The 21,883-nt window shown below is 31.8% G+C and overlaps 2 pseudogenes; both read right to left on the bottom strand.

The window, feature by feature from the left end:
* Positions 1-17,403: 17,403 nt before the first annotated feature.
* Positions 17,404-17,948, bottom strand: LOC149540962 (putative protein phosphatase 2C 9 pseudogene; annotated as a pseudogene).
* Positions 17,949-18,015: 67 nt separating this feature from the next.
* On the bottom strand, positions 18,016-20,979 carry LOC149540963 (coatomer subunit gamma-2-like; annotated as a pseudogene).
* Positions 20,980-21,883: the final 904 nt, after the last annotated feature.

Raw genomic sequence — 21,883 nt, forward strand, 5'->3', positions numbered from 1 at the left:
TCGAAAGTAATCATAGATGACAGCCTGGTCAAAGATTATTTTGGATATTTATCATCAGGTCTTTGGTGGGTCTGCCACCATCTTGAGATGAGATTTCACACACCTATATTGATTTCATTTATAAAGAGATGAGTTTCTACTATGACATTATTCCATCTCCTAATTGGGAGATGTTAGGAGTTGGCCATTAAATTAGTAAACATCTATCAGATTCTATATATTCTCATATTTGGAGAACAAGTTATGATAAGTAAACCCTTGATAGCTAACATCTATGAGTCATACATCTATAAGGTTATGGTAGGTTAGTGGATGATAAAGAACATATCTACTTGTAGTTGCTTGAGCAAGGATGACACCCAATTCTATTGATGTGGTAAACTTTGATGACCACAATGGCACTACAAGTGGCTACAGATGGATGAGGTTCCCATCTATCATGGTGTCTCATTCTCTACATCTAGACCATGAAGAGGGAGAAAATATATGTTAGGGTCATAGCCTATTAGCCCACCTATACCACAATCTCAATTGCTACATACACTATTAGTACCACAAATCAAAACTTACCAAATATATTAGACATGAATAATAGAGCAAATCATATACATTAGGCATGTGATTTAACATTATCCTATTGATTCTTATCTCCCTCACATGCACATATGTTCATAAAAATAAATAAAAAAGGAACAAGGAACTATTTTTCCTTTAAGTGAGATTGAGATAACACCCGCTCCAAAACTAGTTTGACACCTTCATCCATCAAAATACATATCCTAAATAGGGTCATGATTGATTATGAGAAATTTCTCAATTAAAAACAAATTGAATGTGGGAAATGTTTTAGGTGAGGGAATTGAGAATGTAGGAAATGTTCTCAATTCCCATGAATGACTTCTATGTTGCAAACCCTAGGTTGAACCCAAAAAGACACATCACCCACTTTGTTAATCTACCTCAAATATCAGCTCTAGAAAATAAATCACAAGTAAATTGTTCTTAGTGACAACTCAAGTTTTTGTATGTTGAAGGCGGTGCCTCAACTTTTGTGTTGTGAAAACTATAGCAAGACATTTTTTTTCCATGGAAGAGTTATGAGATTTATACTCAAGAAGAACATGACTAATATAATAATAAACTTTTTTTCCCCTTGTCATCATACTAAGCTAATAAATTTGCTAAAGCATTGTGCAATGCTGAAAACATGAAAGGCCTATCTTACATAGTGTGCATCAACATGGAAGGATTAGCAAGTTTTTCTTGATGGAATCAAAATCCCCCTAGCATTCACCACCCCATTTGAAGTGCACATCCTTCTTTAATAATCACGTGAATCAAATAGTTAGCTCAACAAAATGATTAAACCTTGGATTCATGAAGATTGTTAAGCATGTATAAGTTAACATAAAATTAATAAGAATAGTAAGTGTAAGTAGAATAATGTCTACAAATTTTTGAACAATAGGGAAAATTGGACTATATTTGTTCCTAACAATCAAATTGAATGTAATGTCATAAATTATATACCAAAATGATGTCCCAATATTGTTAAGTCAATTAGAATTTAAAAGCATTATAACTACACTCATAATGTTGACTATCTAGGTGAGCTATTGAGCCATAAACTTGACTTCCCATATTATTACACTAACATGCTTAATAAATTTAATTTGATCCTAATACCAAGTGGTAAGGTTTGCTAATTTCTATATAAATCATGCACTTTAACAATATTATCATATGAAAGAGATAAAGGTTTGCAAGGATGAGTTGGAACATTTTGGAATATGAATGAATCAATAAAAATGAGAATCTTATTGGAAGATAGTTGATGAACTTGAAATGGAATATTCCTCACATTCTTCCTCTTCAATAGTAGATGTGACATCAACATTTACAAATAAAAAATTCTATGTCGACATGCTCGAAGACCAAGATAGCCCTTCTTTGTCACCACCAATTCTGCCACTTCGTCCTCATCCTCAATGCCAATCATTGATAAAATTGGTAAGTGAAATAGGTTAGATTTATCATTATAGGAAAACCTTGAAGAAGGATTGCTTATCTTTAGTAAGAAGAATTAAATTTCTACTACTTCTTTTTGAGGAGTCAAAAGAAATGCACCATGGAATAGGATCTCTTCCTTGGGATTCTCTTCCCTATATTTCTTCCTTGGAAAAGGCCTAGATATTTGCTAAAGCTTCACTTCAACTCTTTCCTAATGACATAAAACTCTATCTAGTCTTCAAGAGTGAGGTAATCACAAGAAGGTTTTGACAATTAACTGAGTGGTGTAGTAGCACCTAGGATAGGTGATTAGCAAGAAAATAAGAGTCTTGGAAAGACTTCGAAGTAATGAGGTTACTATTTAGGGGGTCCTTATGCATGTAAAGAAATAATGTAATGCATTATAGGCAACTTGGTGTCAAAATGTTGTCAATTAGGTCCAAAAGTGCTAACCATGTCTTAGAGGGCTAGTTAAGTGTAGGAGGGTAGGCAGGCATGGAAATGGCCTAAAAATGGTCTAAATAACTTCCATGGTTGTGTTGGAAATACAATAGGGAAAGTAAACTCTGAGAGTGCGGGGGGGGGGGGGGGGGGGGGAGGGGGTGAATCAGTCCTTCAAAACTTTAACCCTTACCACACATCCATCTCACAATTTTCATGTAAACTAAAATAGAAAATTAAGCATGTACATCCATAACATGAAATAAAATAAACATTCATCACATATATGACACAAGATATTTGGTTATTGAGAAACCCTACAATGAGAAGGTAAAACTAGGGTGGGGATGACACCCACAAATCTTCACTACTGTAGTTGTAAAGTGTATTGAATGAAGGTTATAATGTTTGATCATAAACTATGATCTACTTAGTGAAACATCTGCATTGTTAAAGGCTTACAAGATTTTTAGATCTTACCCTATTAAAGGATTTCAAAACCCTATTAGAAGTGTTCTTGATTAAAGGACTTAAACTTACAATGAAGTAATTAAGCACCTTGTTAAAAGATTTACAAAGCCTATTAGGACTACTATGTTAAGAAATTTAACTAATTCACCTATTATGATATCTCAACAATGATCCTGTGGTTAACACTCTATTTCTAGATAACATATCACCTCTTTGCATGTATCCTTGATCCTATATAATTATATGTATTAATTTTTTCCTCTAACCTAATTTCTATGTTCTCCTCTAACTGATTATGCAATGCTTTTCTCTATCAAAACTTACTTCACAACTCCTTAGCCACCATGAATGCTTTGTTTGTGCATGCAAATTTCTCTCTTCGCTCATTCCACTCTCACAATCTTTTAGGTTCATCCTCCTTATGAAGACTTAGGTGACTTAGGGTTAGGTATGAATCAATGATTGTGATTCACCCATTTTCTACTTAAACCATCCTTTAACTGATTGGTTGTATGTATTGCATAGGGATTCTCAATTTTAAGTCAAAAATATCTTCTAGAATTGTAAAACAATCCTTAAGTTGGCTAAAAATGGTTTATATAGAATTTTTTTCCATTACAAACAACTATGTCCAAAATTGTTTTACTCAACACTTGATGTCTCTGATGGTCAACATCCACTACATCTTCAATGTTGTAACTCGGCCTCTAAATGACTCAACATCCATTGATCACTCGGCATCTAAATCACTCGACATCAACTATTTTCTTAACACTTACTACTTACTTGACACATACTAAATATCTTTCTCAACAGACACTATCTAACATCTTATGCTTGATATATATTACTTGTTCGACATGAACTAAGTTCTATCTTATAAATGGCTTAAGTGTATTGTCACTCATATGTCAAAATCAATCTAAGATTAACAATATCCCCATTTGACATGAGTGGAGAAAACACTTGGTCATGCGTGAATAACCTTAACTTAGAGTATAACTCAAATAATCTCTATTTAGTGCTCAACTTACATACAAACTTTAAAAACTTCAAAATTTTCCAAAACATGACTTATCAATCATACCTCAAAATTTTGTAACTCCCCTTAAGTTGTTTTTTCTATTCTAAATCTGAAACTGAATACTCATTTTGAGTAGATCTACTTTGATGGCTCTATTTCTGTAGTCTCCACCAAAAATTATTCATTCTCCCCCTTTTTGACACTTATGTCATGGGCGGTACATGAATAGTGTGTTTGTATAAGAATGATTTATGGACCTCCATCATAATCTTTAGTGCTACATCCAAATTGTCACACACTATCTCTAAAGATTTAATTTGAATATCCAACGTGATTGCAAGGTTGACTTGGCCTAATGTAGCCCTAGTTTTGGTATCTTGAGCTTAGAAAACTACTAACTAACCTTGTGTTGACAAAAAATTTCTAAAATGAGATTGACTTTGACCAAGAAATTGTTGTATAATATTACCTATTTTCTTCAAATCTCCCTCCAGGTGGTCAATGTGTCTCTACACTTCTTGTGTGAATAGGGGAACATTAGCCAACTTGGTGTAAAGAGATAAAATATTCTCCAACATCTTCTTCACAACATCAATTATAGTTGCTAACTCAACCCAATGCAGTGTAATGACACTAGATATCTTTTCATTCACCTTGGTTTGAAATTTATTTTTAGACCATTCTAGTAATTTCACATTTGTGTCTAGGTCTTCATCATTGATCTTCTCCATAATATTTACCAACTGCTCAATGATTGTATTTTTTTCATCAGGTGCAGGTAGGATGAATGCATCAAGAAATATGTCCTTGATGTCATGTAATTCTTATTCTTTCCTATGCTCCCTTATGAGTAGTTCTTGGTGTTTCTTTCTGTCTAGAGCATCCTACAATATGTTCATTTTCTCTATGGTGATTGATGCAAGATCAAGCTTTTGGAGTTCAATCATGTCATCTAAGTTGATATCACCATAATATGTAACCCCATCAACCTTAGATGTAATAGGTTTGGGCCTTGATGTTTGCAATGGTGTAGCTTCTACACTTAGTCTATGAAATGCTTGACTAGGAATAAGAGTAGTAGTATCTTGTAGGATAAATAGTGTTTGAATTGCTAACTATTCCTCTGGTTTTGTAGTCAAGATTGAATATTTATTCCTATAACTAGTACATTTTGGAAAATATGTGACAAAAAAATTAGTCACACTACTAACACTCTTAGTCATGTGACTAAAATTGATCACATTCCATTATTTCTTTACAATTTATAGGTATAGGAGACTAACTAGGTGACTAATTTGGTCACTAGGTAGAATCACAAGATCAATGATATAGAAGATACTAAATAAACTACCAAATAAATGAATAAATAAGTGTTTGGATAATTAGTCACAAAAAACAAGTCACCTCACCACAAGTGACTAAATAGACTACTAAATAAGTGACTAGATAATTACTCACTAATAATTAGTCATTTGTACTTTCTCTCTTCACTTTCTCTAAGATTTATTTATGAATGGATCATGTTAATTTTATTTTTCATAACTCATTCATGACCCTTCTCTTTCTCAGACCAATTGTGGTTTCACTTTTCACCTTTCCAAATACTAGACACTTTGTTAAATGGCTTAGGAGATTTCATTCACCATTTTGGACTCTTCGATCAATTTTGTAAACTACTTTAGTTTTCCTCTAAGAGGTATATCCACAAATGGGTGGATTAATAATTTTTTTCTTAAATTAGTTTTCTTTTATTTATTTTACTCATTTGGATTCTTAATCATTTATTCCATTATTCATAATTTAAATAATTATTTATTTGTAATTAATTATCTTCTACTTTAGGAAGGACTTGGCAATATGTGAGGTGGAAAATGAATTTATTCCACAATGAATTTGAAGTGAATGAGGCCTTCTAAAATAGAGCCAAATATGGGGACACCCTCAATAATGATTTCAATTATAATTTAAATATTTAAATTTACCAAATTTGATAAATTAATAATAGATTAAATATTTGATATAATAAATTTAATCTAGCAAACATTAATTTTAAATTTTTTAAAATGAAATAATAAAATAAAAATAATATCAAATTTTAATATTGTAATTAAATTTTTACTTTCAAATCAAATTATCTTGGTAATTTTAATATTATTACTAAAGTTTTCTTTATATTTATGACATAAGTGTTGAGATCTGATTGAAAAGATCATTGTTGAAAGAGATTGTTGAAGTAATATGTGTTTCAATCATTGTTTTATCACTAATGTCAAACCTGCTATTTGTTGGTGAGGCAATTGCTTATAAGATCCAAGGACTATCATTTAGTTGATTAATGAAGAGGATTTAATCAATAAGATGTAACAACAGTACCTAGAGGAAAGGTTGAGTTATGGTAATGTAATGAAGTACAAGGATCAATTAAGACAATGGTGAAAAGATGTATTGATAATCTACTTGAAGTTACAAAGGTTTTCAATACTTAGAAACTTTAGAAGAATAAGAAATACTAAGACTATCTGCAAAGCTTGACCAAGTTGATAGTAGGTGTCGAGCAAAGACAAGTCATGTTAAGCAAAAAATTAGTTGGTGCCAAGTAAAAGAAAATTCTAGTATATGTCGAGTAACATAGTTAATGTCAAGCAAAATATAATAGGTGTCGAGCATCAGTAAAATGTAGTTGATGCCAAGCTACACAGTACATGTCGAGCATCAAAAGATTGATAATGTCGAGCTGCTACATTATTTTAAAGATCATGAATTCGATGAATATAAGCTGAAAAGTTTGTTTTCTTGTATTTTGTGAACCAAGTGGAAGATAAAGATGGTGAGATAGTGGTACAAAATTCTAGGTAAACCATTTTTGGGAAAATTCAAATGGATTCTAGAGGAAGTTTCTAGAATAGATATGTAATATGGGGTAGATACATTGTATCCTACCTAACCCATCTTAACCCTAATTTTGATGATGGAGAATGAGCAAAAAAATATCTTAATTTCTTATTTATAGGAATGTCGAGTCATGAAGCATCATTATCATTTGTAAGAACCCAAGGGAGATAGAAGGTCAAAGGGTTTTGCTTCATCAAGTGAACTAATAGAATAGTCTGCAAATGGCATGTTAAGAAAGAAGGCTTAAGGAGATATATTCTTGAAGGGTGAACAAGCTATTAGAACTACAGAGTCAAATGAAACCCAAGAAGAATGCAGAATTGAATAGAGATCTGTAATCTACAAAGTGAAGTTGTAAGTTGTGTCAAATCAAATACTCTAGTACTCTCTCTAATAATTGTATCATTTAGGGTAAAATAGTTTGGACTAAGGTTGACTTAACAGTCATTAGAAAATCCTTTAACAAGGTGACATTCCAAGTGATTGGCCCAAAGTCCTTTAACCAAGCTCACTTCTAATAGGGTGATTGAAATCCCTTAACCAGGTCACATTTAACAGTGTGCATTGTAACCTTTAATAGGGTTGGCCTTTCATAGGGCATCACTTCAAAAGAGTGAAAAAGGAGTAGCATGTTACTAGTGGTTTTTCCTAAATTGGGTTTCCACGTTAAACCACTATGTCAAGTGTGTGGATGAATTTTTATGTTTTATTGCTGCATGTTGATTTAACATTAACTTGCAAGTATTGGTAATAAGTTTTGATACATGTACTGATATGAATGTTCAAATGGGTTCACTAAGCTAGTGAAAAGCTTTATTGGTACATCTACACCTTGAATAACTGATTCACCCCACCCCCACCCCCACCCCCTCTCAATTATTCTAAAGAATTCTAACAATAAGGTGTTTTTGAGAAGGAGAAACATTAATATATTATTATTTTAAAAAGGTTAAATTAAAAAGTTCAAGATGTAACTTCAAAAAAGGGAATGTGCAAATTTTTTTATTTATTTTTATGGTTATATTCCTTTAAACAAAAAAACACATTGGAAGTAAATTTAGAGGTAAAAACTTTCATTTCATATTTTATGGTGCAATATTATATGCTTGAATGACAAGTTGTAGTAAAGCTTTTGTAGACAAACACATGATTTCACATGATGAAAAGTTCACTTGAATGATATCAAGGGGAATTTTCTTTATTGATCAAGGAAATATATTTGGATTCCTTTGAACTTTGGATAGATGAAGAGCATTTGACAAAACTTGTATAATTTGTGGAGGCTTTTGTTGATCTCAATCAACTTGATAATAATGGAGAGTACATGAGCTTAGCTAGTTGGGTTCTTAGTCTCATGAAACTTAATAATGAACAAGATGTGGTGGAATAAAAAATTTAAAAAGAACATCATAAAGTAGAATATGGTTTGGATGTTCATGTTGACAAGGATTTCTCATGGAAGGGAGGATTTTTTTAACGGGAGTTGTAGATCCGCACTGAAGAGTGAGTTCTTGATTGATGAATTGTCAAAGGGATTTTATTAATGTGAGATTAGAAGTACCCTTACAGTGAAAACATATATTTATCAAAAAAAATGATCAGTTTTATTGTAAGAGGTAAGGTTTCAAACCATAGGCTTACAAGATTCAACTTCGACATCTTATTTTTATGTTTGTCTTGTTTGTATCAAATTTTCTTCTAGATGGATTTCTTATTATTTAGTTTTTATGAGAGGGGGTTTGATGTTTACCTTTCAAAGTATAATAGATTTTAGAAGAGGTTTTATTGTTGTACCTTAAAATTTTATTGATGACTAATAATATTGTTGTCAATTATACCCTCAAGAATAATCTCAAAGCTCCATGCCCTTTTTTAATAAGTGATATAAATCTAATAGGTTTATGTCATTTTCAAACTCGCACAACTATTAAATACATGATAAATATTTTTAGATATTATCTCTTCTACACTTCAAGGTATTTTATGACTCAACAATATATTGAAATCAAATTAAATTTAAATCAAAATAAATCTAATAGGTTTATGTCATTTTCAAACTCACACAACTATTATCAATACATGGTAAATATTTTTAGATATTATCTCTTCTGCATTTCAATGTATTTTATGACTCAACAATATATTGAAATCAAATTAAATTAGAGTTGCTATTTATGACCTAGAAACCTTACTTGGTTGATGCTATACCTATGCTGAGTCTTTGACTCCTCTAAAATTGCTAGAATATCCTAGAAAAAACCTCTATCAATAGTTATCATATTTACTATATTTATATATTTATTTAATTAAATTCTTATATATTTTATGTTGAAAAAGACCAAAAATGGCTTCTATTACTCAATTACAATATATTAAATAATAAAAACTATTCACTACTTTTTCAATTTGCCATTAAAATGATTGATTATACACTTTGGAGGGAATAGAGAAAATTTGGAGGGAATTTTAGCCAATTAAAAAAAACAAAACACATTTGCTAATAATGCTTTCTTTTGTTGGCAGATTATTGTGTAAATGAAAAAAGCCCTAGACACTTTGAAAGTAGAAACCCTGGTAGCTGACCCATTCAAAAGGGTTGTTGTTGCTACAATTGCAGGTGCACTTCCAAATACCAACAAGTAATACATTTTAAAAAGACTACTCTTGCTATGGTTTCTAGAAAATGAGAGGTTAGTGATAGATTTTCAGGTATTTTTTCTTCTATAGTATTCTAAGTTTATTATTTGATTTTATCTAGAGTGAGATGGTAGAAAAAGGTCTATTTTTCTGTAATCAAAAGATTTATTACCTTTTTCCAATACCATCACTAGTGTAATACTAATTATTCCATTTATAAGAAAAATAATTTGATATTTAATGTAAGGGAAAGGGAACTTAAATCTTGCATATCTTAAAGAAGCCTTAAGTGATTATCTGTACATTTCCCTTTTTTTTTAATAATCAATGTGAATATTTAGAAATAATTTCATTTCTTGCAAAAAGTAAATGTTATTGAAGGGTTAATTAGAATTGGATACATAACTTTTCAATAGGTCCCAATAGAAGTTAAATTGTTTGAGTAAAAGAATGCCTCTTGAGATTTGTGATTTGTGATATCAATTGCTTTTTCTTCAAATAGAATGGTGATGGCTTTTTTCCAATTCTTGATTTCAATGTCATTTTATTAATGTAACTTAGCAACATTAATTTCATCCACAGGGTATGATTTTAGTTGCCACAATAATCAATCAAAATTTATAGAACACTAAGTTAAAATTAGGATCCAAAGTATGTGTATCCTTAGGCAAACTCATAAAGAAATAATCTAAAATACACTAGAATAAAAGATATTGTTGGATAGAATTGATTAATTGTGTGTTGTCCTTGATGTTACAAAAATGTCATATTAGTTTCTATCAGTGAATGTCAAGCTAACTTGGGCCGTAAAGATAGTTTTCTATGTCTACTGAGCATTCCTATGTTTTCCAAGTTCAGAAGGTAGTGTCTACCGAGTTCACTCAGGAGACAAAGGAAAGTGTGCTGAAGATGAGTGTTAACTGAGCTCACTAGGTTAATGAAAGAAAAGTTGGATGGAACTAGTGCTAACCGAGCTCACTTGGTTGCCAAAGGATTTTCATAAGTTTTTAGTATTAACTGAGCTTATGTTGGTTAACACAAGAAATAATTTCTAAGTTAGTGTCTATTGAGATGAGTCAAATAATGAAGGATTTACTTATTTTGGCATATTAAGCTTAATTGATTTATCTATTGATTCTAGTTGAGTCAGATGATGAATATTGATTATTCTAAGTTATATTTTAGCTGACTTGACAATGTGGATGATATAAGTATAAGGTCAAGTTGTCAATGTAAAATATGGATGTATGGAAAATGTGCATGAGTGAATTGAAGATCTGATAATAAGTAGAAGAAGCTAAGGATAAGCAGAATACCCTTGTGGAGCTAAAGAGATATATTTGATTGGAGAGGATCAAGCACAAGCCCGAAAAAAGATCTATAATTAGAAATTTAGTTGCATTAAATTCAAGTCATCTCATTGTTACTTTCTTACCATTGTAGTAGTGATCTAAATCTCTTAATAGAGTTGGTTTAATAGCCATTTGTAAATCCTCTAACAAGGTGGCAATTCTATTGAACTGTCTCAAGACCTCTTACAAGGCCATTCCTAATAAGGTGATTAAATCCTCTAATAGGGTCACACCTAACAATGTGTTTTGTAACCTTTAATAGGGTAGGCTCCTAATAGGGCTCACTTCAAAAGAGTGAAAAATAGTAACTAGTTGCAATTGGTGGTTTCCCCAAATTGGGTTTCCATGTTAAATCTTGGTGTCAAATGGGTTCATGCTGTTTACTTTTAGATGTTTGCAACTAAGTTAAAGTAATAGTAATCATAGATAATATCTAAAGATTTTCATGTTTACCAAGAAAACATAGTGTTTACCGAGTTACAACATTTTCATTGTTTATTGAGCATTAGCAATATTCAGTTTCTAGAGTTTGTTTTAGTACTGACATCTAAGGGATCTAGGATTTATTTTAGTGGTAACTAATTCACCCCTCCCCTCTTAGTTACTCCTCTGATATTTCCAACAATTGATATCAAAGCTTTTGGTGCTTGCAAAGAAGGTTTCAAGGGCCTAAGCTAAAAATCAGGATGTCTTGCAGAAGACAGATTCCCAAGCTAAACATAGACAACTTTGTAGCATGGCAAGGACTAATGAGACTACATATAGGTAGTATCAGTGATTCAAGTTTCAAATATCTTGATGCTGAATACAAGACTCCCATTGGAACATTATCACTTAAAGATATTTCTAAAAAGGAGAACCATAACATCATAATGATTGGCATTTCATCTGTTCTTAGTTATGCTGAATTTGATGAGGTAAGGGACTACAAAAATGCTTTTGAAATGTGGAACAAACTGAAAGATATCTATGGATGAGATGACAATGTAAAAAGAGCCAAAGCAAAAAGCCTTAGAGGACAATTGGATCAAATGAAAATGAAAGAAGATGGAAAAATTGCAAAATATGTAGAAATGAGAGGAGACATCAAGGAGGAAACTGTTGTAAGTTAAGTGCTCAAAACTCTTCTTCTTATTTATGCAATTAGAGTATCTACTATTCAAGAAATGAGATGTGATCCAAATTGTAAAATTTCATTGGATGCTCTAGTTGGAAGATTGGCAGCTTTTGAGTTAGATAATTTTGATAACTATGTTCCTGCTTCAATGAATATTGAGTCTGCATTTGAAGCTAAACTTGCACTCAAGAAAAAGGGTAAAAATTCAAAATCTAGTCAATCAGGAAGTGAAGAAGATGGAACATCAAAAGAAAGTTCAGATAGTGATCTTGAAGTTGTTGAATCCCTACTTGCAAAAAAATATTCCAAAGGCAGAGGAAAGTACAAAGGTAAAGTTCCTCTAATCTACTTTTCTTGTGAAGAAGTTGGTCACATTGCTACTAGGTGTCCAAATAGGAAAAAAAAAAAAGATGAAAAGAAAAGTCATAAGTACAAAGGCAAGAAGGATTTCAAGAACCACAAGGACAAAGGTAATAAATCTTGTTTTATGGCTAAAGATTTTGATAATAGTGAAGATGAAATGGTATACATTGCTATAAAGGATGAATCTGATGATGAAGGAGATAAGATGGCACTTATCTCTCATGTTAGCAGAAATGATACATGGATTATTGACAGTGGATACTCACATTGAATATGACTAGAGATAAAACAAAATTTGAGAATATGGAACATTATGATGAAGGTAGTGTAAGATTTGAAAACAATGAACCTTGTTGCATAAAAGGTAAAGGGTGTATCTTATTGACCAATGAACTTGTATGTGACAGTGCTTATTGGGTTGAGGGATTAAAACATAATCTACTGAGTGTGGCACAATTGAACAACATTGGATTCAAGGTAGAATTCATAAGAGGCAAGGCCAAACTACTGGATGGAAAAGGAAGTCTGGTTGGATCTGGCAAACAAACAAAAGGTAACTTATTTTATTTTGACCTCAACAAAAGTTCATGTTTTATTTCTCAATTAGAAGAAAGTTGGTTATGGAACAAAGGACTATGTCATGTAAAATTTAATAATCTAGTTAAGATTAGAAAACATAAGAAAGTAATAGGTCTTCCTAGTTTGAAGAAACCTAACATGGGTCTATGCAAGAATTGCCAAATTCGTAAGATGGGAAAGATTAGTTTCAAAAGAAAAAACTATCAATCTAAAGAAGTCTTAGATATTATCCATTCTAACTTATGTGGTCCTATTGGAGTAGAGAGTTACAATGGAGAAATTTTTTTCTTTCTTTTTGTTGATGATTATTCTAGAATGATGACTCTAATGTACTTAAAAGAAAAATCTAAAGCTTTTCAAAAGTTCAAAGTGGTATCTGAGAAGAATAGAAAAATAAACTGGAAAGAAATAAAAAATGTTTAAGATCAGATAGAGGTGGTGAATTCATCTCCAATGAATTCAATAATTTCTACATAGAAAATGGAATCAAAAGATAGGTATCAACACCTAGTACACCTCAACAGAATGGTATAGATGAAAGAAGGAATAGATCCATCATGGATTGTGCAACAACATTGATGATTGAAAACAATGTTGCTCTCAAATATTGGAAGGAAGCTATCAACACTACAGTTCATACCTTAAACATAGTACAGTTAAATAAAGACTCAAACCAAATTCCTTATCAGCTATCGTATGGCTACAAACCTAATGTAAGTTCTTGAAAGTATTTGGCAGCAAATGTTATATCTTGAAAGAATCTAGAAAAGGAAAATTTGATGTAAAAGGTGATGAAGGCATATTTCTAGGATACTCCTGCAGAAGCAAAGAATATAGGTGTTTGAATCTATCTACTCATAAAATCACAAAAAGTGCACATGTAAAAATTGATGACTTTGTAGAAAAGAGTGAAGAAGAAAGCTACAAAGAGCCAGAGGATTATAGAAGATTTGTTTACTATGAACCTGATACTTTGCCAAACACATCTGAATGAAATAAGGCTTCACCTCCCAAGTCCCCAAAACCTCCAACAGCTACCAAGTTGTATATAGTGCAACTTGAGTCATTGTCTAAAGAACCTGAGTCACAATCAGAGGCTACTGAGCTAGTTCAAATTAAGTTTGATGGACCTAAGTCATAGAAAGTGGGATCTGAGCTTGACATTGAAGTTCATGATGAAATCAATGAAAGTCATTCATTATCCAAAGTGCCCATGTTAGCAAGATATGTTAGAAGGCATCATGCACCTAATCAGATCATTGGAGACAAATCTGATGGAATAATGACAATAAGTAAATTGAAAGGTGCATGTTTATTTTCTAATTTTGAACCTAGAAATGTTAAATATGCATTAGATAATGAAAGTTGGGTTGAGGCAATGAATGATGAAATAGAACAGATTAAGAAGAACAAAACATGGATTCTTGTTCCTAGACCCAATGATTAAAATGTAATTGGTACAAAATGGGTGTTTAGAGATGAGTTGAATGAACATGGAGAAGTTTCAAGAAATAAATCAAGATTGGTATGTAAAGGCTATTCTCAAGAAGAAGGTATTGATTATGGTCAAACGTTTGCTCCTATTGCAAGATTACAAGGTGTTAGAACTTTGGTAGCATATGCAGCACACAGGGGTTTTAAAGTATATCAAATGGATGTTAAATCTACATTTTTGAATGGAATTCTTGATGACGAAGTCTACATTGAAAAACCAAAAGGTTTTGTGGATCCTAATAAGAGAGATATGGTTTGCAAATTACACAAAGCATTATATGGTCTCAAGAAAGATCCCAAAGCTTGGTATGAAAGACTACATAACTATTTGTTATAGATTGGTTTCCAAAGAAAAAATGATAACAATAGTTTTTATATCAAAGAAGGACCAAACAAAAATATTGTATTGGTAGAAATATTTGTTGATGATACTTTACTCATAGGGAATGATGACTTATGCAAGGGATTTTTAGAAGAAATGAGCAAAGATTTTGAGATGTCTATGTTTGGTGAGATAAAATTCTTTGTTGGGTTGCAGATACAATAGAATAAAAATGGTATCTACATCACTCAATCTAAGTATATCAAAGAGATACTCAAGAAATTTGGAATGGAAGATTCAAAACCAGTTGGAACCCCCATGTGTACTGGACTTAAGCTTACCAAGGATGATGACTACAAAGAATTTGATGAGACATTATACAGATTAATGATTGGGAAATTACAATATGTAGTACATACAAGGCTTGATATTGCCTTAGCAGTTGGGATAGTGGCAAGATTCTTAGCAAAACCCAGAGAAAACCACATGATGGCAATAAAAATAATCTTCAGATATCTAAAAGGCATTGAAAACTATGGCTTATGGTAAAAACTTGGAGGTAATCTTGACTTAAAAGTATTTACTGATGCTGATTGGGTAGGGAATCTTGATGACGAAAAAAGTACTAGTGGTGGAGTATTCTTTCTTGGCAATAGACTAGTATCTTGGACAAGCAAGAAGCAAAATTGTACATCTCAATCCATAGTAGAGGTAGAATATGTGGTTGTAGTAGTGAATTTCTTTAACATTGTTTGGTTCAAACAATTGTTGGAAGGAATGAAGGTTGAAATCAAAGAGCCAGTTGTCATATATTGTGATAACACTAGTGCAATCAACATATCAAAGAATCAAATAATGTATTTTTAAAAAAAAGAACATCGCTATAAAATATCATTTCTAAAGAGAATTGGTGTAGGACAAGGAAGCCAGATTGGAATATGTGAATATAAAGGATCATATTGCAGACATATTCACGAAGCCATTACCCAAGGATGCCTTCTTGTATCTAAGAGGTAACCTAGGGGTTATTCCCCTATCAGAAGCTCACTAAATAAAGTTTAGTGATGCATCAACCAAAGCATGTTGAAATCAATTAGTTGATGCAGAATTATCAAAGGCTCATGCAAATGAATCAGTAATTGAGGTACATTGATATTAATAGAGATGTTCTCTTTGGCATGTGTTGTTAAAGAGGGAGAAGTTATACTATCATATTTCATAAGAAATTTCTCTAAGAGGGAGAAGTTTGTAGTAAGAGGGAGAATAAACTTGGGCAGATGGAATTTTTATGATAGAGGGTGAGATCTAAAGACATGAAAGGAGCTCACATTGATAGAGGGAGTTCTCATGTTGAGAATCAGAATGAAACTAAGGATATGTTTCTTACTTTATTATTGCTCTAGAAATTTCACTATGCTATGACATGTTGTTTTGCCATCAATTCCAAAGAGGGAGATTGTTGAATACAATTGATTAATTGTGTGTTGTCCTTGATGTTACACAAATGTCATATTAGTTTTTGTTTGTGAATGTCAAGCTCACTCGGGTAGTAAAAATAGTTTTTTGTGTCTACTGAGCATTCCTGTGTTTGCCAAGTTTAGAAGTCAATGTCTACGGAGTTCACTCAGGAGACAAAGGAAAGTGTGCTGAAGATGAGTATTAACTGAGCTCACTCAGTTAATGAAAGAAAAGTTGGATGGAACTAGTGCTAACTGAGCTTACTTGGTTGCCAAAGGATTTTTGTAAGTTTTTAGTGTTAACTGAGCTTCTATTGGTTAACATAGGAAATCATTTCTAAGTTAGTGTCTATCGAGCTGGGTTAGCTAATGAAGGATTTTCTTATTGTGGCATATTAAGCTTAATTAATTTATCTATTGATTCTAGTTGACTGAGATGATGAATATTGATTATTCTAAGTTATATTTTAGTTGACTTGACAATGTGGATGATATAAGTATAAGGTCAAGTTGTGAATGTAAAATATGGATGTATGGAAAAAGTGCATGAGTGAATTGAAGATCTGATAATGAGTAGAAGAAGTTAAGGATAAACAAAATATCCTTGTGGAGCTAAAGAGATATATTTGATCAGAAAGGATCAAGCACAAGCCCAAATAGAGATCTGTAATTAGTAATTTAGTTTTTATTCAATTCAGGTAATCTCATTGTTACTTTCTTACCATTGTAGTAGTGATCTAAAGCTCTTAATAGAGTTGGTTTAACAACCATTTATAAATCCTCTAACAAGGTAGCAATTCTATTGAATTGTCTCAAGACCTCTTACAAGGCCACTACTAACAGGGTGATTATATCCTCTAACAGAGTCACACCTAACAATGTGTTTTGTAACCTTTAATAAGGTTGGCTCCTAATAGGGCTCACTTTAGAAGAGTGAAAAATAGTAACTAGTTGCAATTGGTGGTTTTCCCAAATTGGGTTTCCATGTTAAATCTTAGTGTCAAATGTATTCATGCTATTTTCTTTTATATGTTTGCAACTAAGTTAAAGTAACAGTAATCATAGATAATATCTAAAGATTTTCATATTTACCGAGAAAACATAGTGTTTTTAGAGTTACAACATTTGATTTGTTTGTCGAGCATCAATAGTATTCAATTTCCAGAGTTTGTTTTTGTACTGACATCTAAGGGATCTAGGATTTATTTTAGTGGTAACTAATTCACCCCTCCCCTCTCAGTTACTCATCTTATATTTCCAACCAATATGTCATTCTTTATTTCTCATTTCAAGGCTTCTAAAGCTAATTTCTTTTTTGCCATTTGTGGGTCTTTGATTTTGCTAACAAAATTGGTTGCCTCTTGATTATTCACCACTTTTCATAAATCATAACTAGCAATACTTAGAAACTTTTCTTTTGATTCAATGTCCTATACCCTCACATTTGGATCTAACCATAGATGTGACTTGAGAATCCTATCTCAAATGTCCCTAGGAAAATTTGAAGTGAAACCACCACTATCCTTAATGCTTACATGTTTAGTACTAGGCTCATGATCAATGGAGAGATGAATAGCTCTTCCTCTTTAGCAAATAAAAAATCTAAAGTCACTGACATTTGCAACCAAAGATTTATGGCACCTATTAAGATGACTATGATAGCAAGGGAATCTCCTCAAGAAATGTTCAGAATGCATCTAAGAATGGCCTTATCTCTATTATTATAGGCTTTTGTTATGTCCCCAACAAAATAAAACCATATTTCTTCCTCACATGAGTGTGAATGCATGGACAAAGAGTTTTCTAGGTATGAGAATAGCCTTAACTAGTGAGCTTGATACAAAATATGAAATGAATTACTCTAGAATGGAAGCCAATAGGCTTTCATATGTATGTGAAACATATCTAACAAAAATATATCCATCATTTTTTATAGCTATGTTTTTACTAGAATCCTTCTTCTCTGCCAATGGCTATGATTTGACCTCCTTTGGAATAGAAGCCAAAATAATAGGTTCTTCACTAGATTCATATGCATGTAAACTTGCTTCAAGATTAACGAGTGGGAAGACCAAGTTACCAAAAATGAATCCTTTAACATACTTTCCATGCTTATCTAATGAAAAATCTCCATCAAGAGTATTTAGGTAGAGGGTTTCTCAATCTTGAACCTCATCATCAATGGGAAGACCAAGTTAAACTAGTATGAAGACCAAGTTACCAAAAATGAATCCTTTAACATACTTTCCATTCTTATCTAATGAAACATCTCCATCAAGAGTATTTAGGTAGAGGGTTTCTCAATCTTGAACCTCATCACCAATGTCAAAGAGGTATCAACACAATATTAAAAATATGTGAGGCTTTAAAGAATCAACCAAGGCACCAAATTTTTCTAGTGCACTCACAACACTTTCCCTAATTGTTGGGTTTTAAGAATAATTCTATTGTATATATAATGAATATACTTGCTAGGGTCTATAGTCTTTGATCCTTTGTGACCAAGAAAATGAAGAATGTGTGTTGAAAGATAGGTGAATTCACTATCTTCAATAAATTCACAAAGATGATACATGCCACTTTACTTTGCTTCTAAAATATTCCTTATATGAATAAGAATAGAATCTATAATAGCTTTCTTATACTCAATCCATTTTCATGGAGTATATTACTCAAAATTTTTTATTAGTGTGTGGTATTTCTTTGGGAATTTCAAGCACAAAGATGTAATATCTTCCACAACAATAATCTTGATCTCATATTCCCTATCAGACATGAAATTTCTAATTTTGTTCATCAAATGATCCACACTTGATTCATTTCTTGTTTTTAATAGTGTGGTAATAGCTAGAGTGGTTTTGAACTAGTTTTGGTCTAAAATTAGTCTCTCGATATCAATTTTGTAGTTTGTAACTGCAAACAAATGTGTCATTACCACCTTGTTTAAAGTACAAATAGTTGAAAACCAAAGAACTATCTTTGATGAGCTTAAAAATAGTTGTAAAATAGTAATAACTAGTGTGAACTCTTGAATTGTCACCCCATTCAATTCTATTATATACCTTGTAGCTTTAAATATGACCATTTCCACGTTGTGGTACAAACATTCTTCTAAATAATCATAGAGTGAATGTTGACTAGTTTGTGAATTTATATTTGTTTCTTATATAATGTGGTAGGTGTAATAGATAAAAGAGGCATTGAGCTAAAGGTGAGTGAATTGTTCCTCTCTTTAGACTAGTCACAAGCTTTATTATAGCTAAGTAGCCATTTTGTCAAATGAAGCAAGGCTAGTGCATGCAATTTTACAAGAGAAATATTGGACCGAATTACTTCTTGTACCTTGTTATTCAAATGATTGACAATATATCGAGTGGTTTGATGTAAACGAATTCCACTAATAAGAAAAGTACTAGAGACAAACTTTTTCTTTTTCTTTTTTATCAACAATGACTTGTTTTAGATATCTCTTAATTTGTCTCCTTGAGAATTAGCAGCTAGGAAAAGTTTATTCTTAGCACATATCCATCTATATAAAAAAAAATTACATTTGGCAATTTTTACAACTTTTTGGCAAAATCTGTATAGAAATGTTTTTACATTAGCAATTTTGATTTAGGCTACCTTCATCTATCATTATGATGAAATGATTTGTTGTGTAAAAGTATTTTTAAAACTATTTTAGAAGTAACATCCTTTGATCCCTTTATGCAGGTACCAATGAGTTGTTTCCTAACATTGTAGAAGGTTTCAAGGCCTTTGTGTCAAGATTTGCATTGTTGATGGTATGTTATTTCTTTTGTTTAAGCATCCAAATGCTCCAATATTGTATACAAACTTCCTTGATGAGTGTTTCACATGTTTGTGTAAATTATGAGAATATTTGTATATCATAATTGTAATTTTTTAAAAAATTCTTAGAGAATAGCATAAGTAGTTTTAATGTAGTTGTGAGTGGTAACTTTGCATGTGATAAAGATCTCATATTGTCTATAATACTCCTTTTTCACATGTTGCCTTTTTAATAGAATACTCATAAGGGATTTATGATGCAATTATTCTAGATTATTTTGATCCTATAGGTATGATGTTTGGTATGTATATAGTACTATTTATTATAAGTTTGTTTGAAATACCCTTTCAAAATAAAAAGTAAAGTGAAATAAACATTTTTTAGTTTCTATGATAATTGTGAAGTGTGACTTGAGCATTACTAAATGGACATAGGTATAGCATGTTTGAAGTGAGGGATTGAAATATTTTCAAAAAAATCATTGCAAAATACTCTCATTGTCAAAGATGCACAAGAGCTGGATCATTTCAAGATTTTCAAGCATATAATGTGACTATTGCAATTTCAGCCAACACACAAAATGAGACTCTACCATTATGGGCCATCTTTTCACAAATGATTAGTCCCCATTAAAACCAATATTTTGTTAATGAAAAACAATGAACTAGCACAATTGAAATATTTTATGTCCAGGAAAGTAAAATATAAGATAGGTGTAGTAAAATATGTTGGAAAAAAGTCAGGATGCCCACATGGCATAGATCTATATATGAAATTCTTATTTATATGGAAGCATTTTTTTATACTTTCATTTCCCGTCAATATTGAGTTTATATGTTCTATGCAATTAAGAATTGAATTTCCTAATCGGATCTACTAGTACTTAGGACTTAGGTGCAAACCACTACATAAGCTCATCCAATTTGGGACCATCCTCTCCACTAATTAAATGATGTTCAACCACAATAAATAAGGTAACTTGTTACACTACTTACATTTTTTCCATTTGTGAGACAAAGCATCCCATTTCTCAGGTGTTTTCAAAGAAAGATAAGGGACTTGACAACTCGGGGACTTGAGCTAGTATGCTATACATTCTTATGAAATGCTTCTTGTAGGATATTAATTACAAGGTTTAGCCTCTGTTGCATGACTTTGGTCCGATATAGTGGCCATCTCAATTAGTTTATCCAATCATATTGCCATAGAATTGCTTGCTGCTCAAATTTATGATAGCAATAAAGATAAAGTAGTTCAGGGTAAAAATGGAATTTGGCTAGTTGCATATTATTATTGTTTGATAACTTTAATTTTAGGATTATCATTTATTTCTATAAAGGGTAGTTACCTCTAGAAAATTCATTCATGGTAATCTTAGTAGCATGATTCATTCAGTTCTCTTTGGAAATGATAACACCAAGGTCTATACCATTTGGGAGACCTACAAATCTAAGGCTCTTAAATCCTAGTTGATTGTAGCTTGCATTTGTCAACTTGAATATGTGTTGGGTAGGAAATATTTCAATGTTGGAGTTGGAATGGTTGTGAAAAATTGTGTTGGTGTCTTTATTACCAAGGTTATATGTCTTAGATCTCAATTGCATGGTCCACTCCCATTGTTAACCCTTCATTTATTTTCATTATTTCTGTATGGCTCGCTGTAATATACATATAGTATTCCATAGTCCTTCATTTTAGGGGCTCTAACATTACCTTTAACTTTCACTTTGTCATTATATCTATTTTTATTATAACTAGTTTATCCAGATTACCAAGTTTTCATTTCCATTGTTGTGGTCTCATAAATGGTAACCTTGCAAAAGGATAACTTTGAAATACAAGATGATAAGTACTTCCAAAACATATCCTGGTTATGAATCTTATCAAGAATATGTGAGCACTTGACACATCCTTGCCAGTGTATCTTTTAA

This window comes from Cupressus sempervirens, chromosome 9 (assembly GCF_028749045.1).
Source record: "Cupressus sempervirens isolate cs-2001-9-10 chromosome 9, ASM2874904v1, whole genome shotgun sequence".
In the NCBI taxonomy this organism is placed as follows: Eukaryota; Viridiplantae; Streptophyta; class Pinopsida; order Cupressales; family Cupressaceae; genus Cupressus; species Cupressus sempervirens.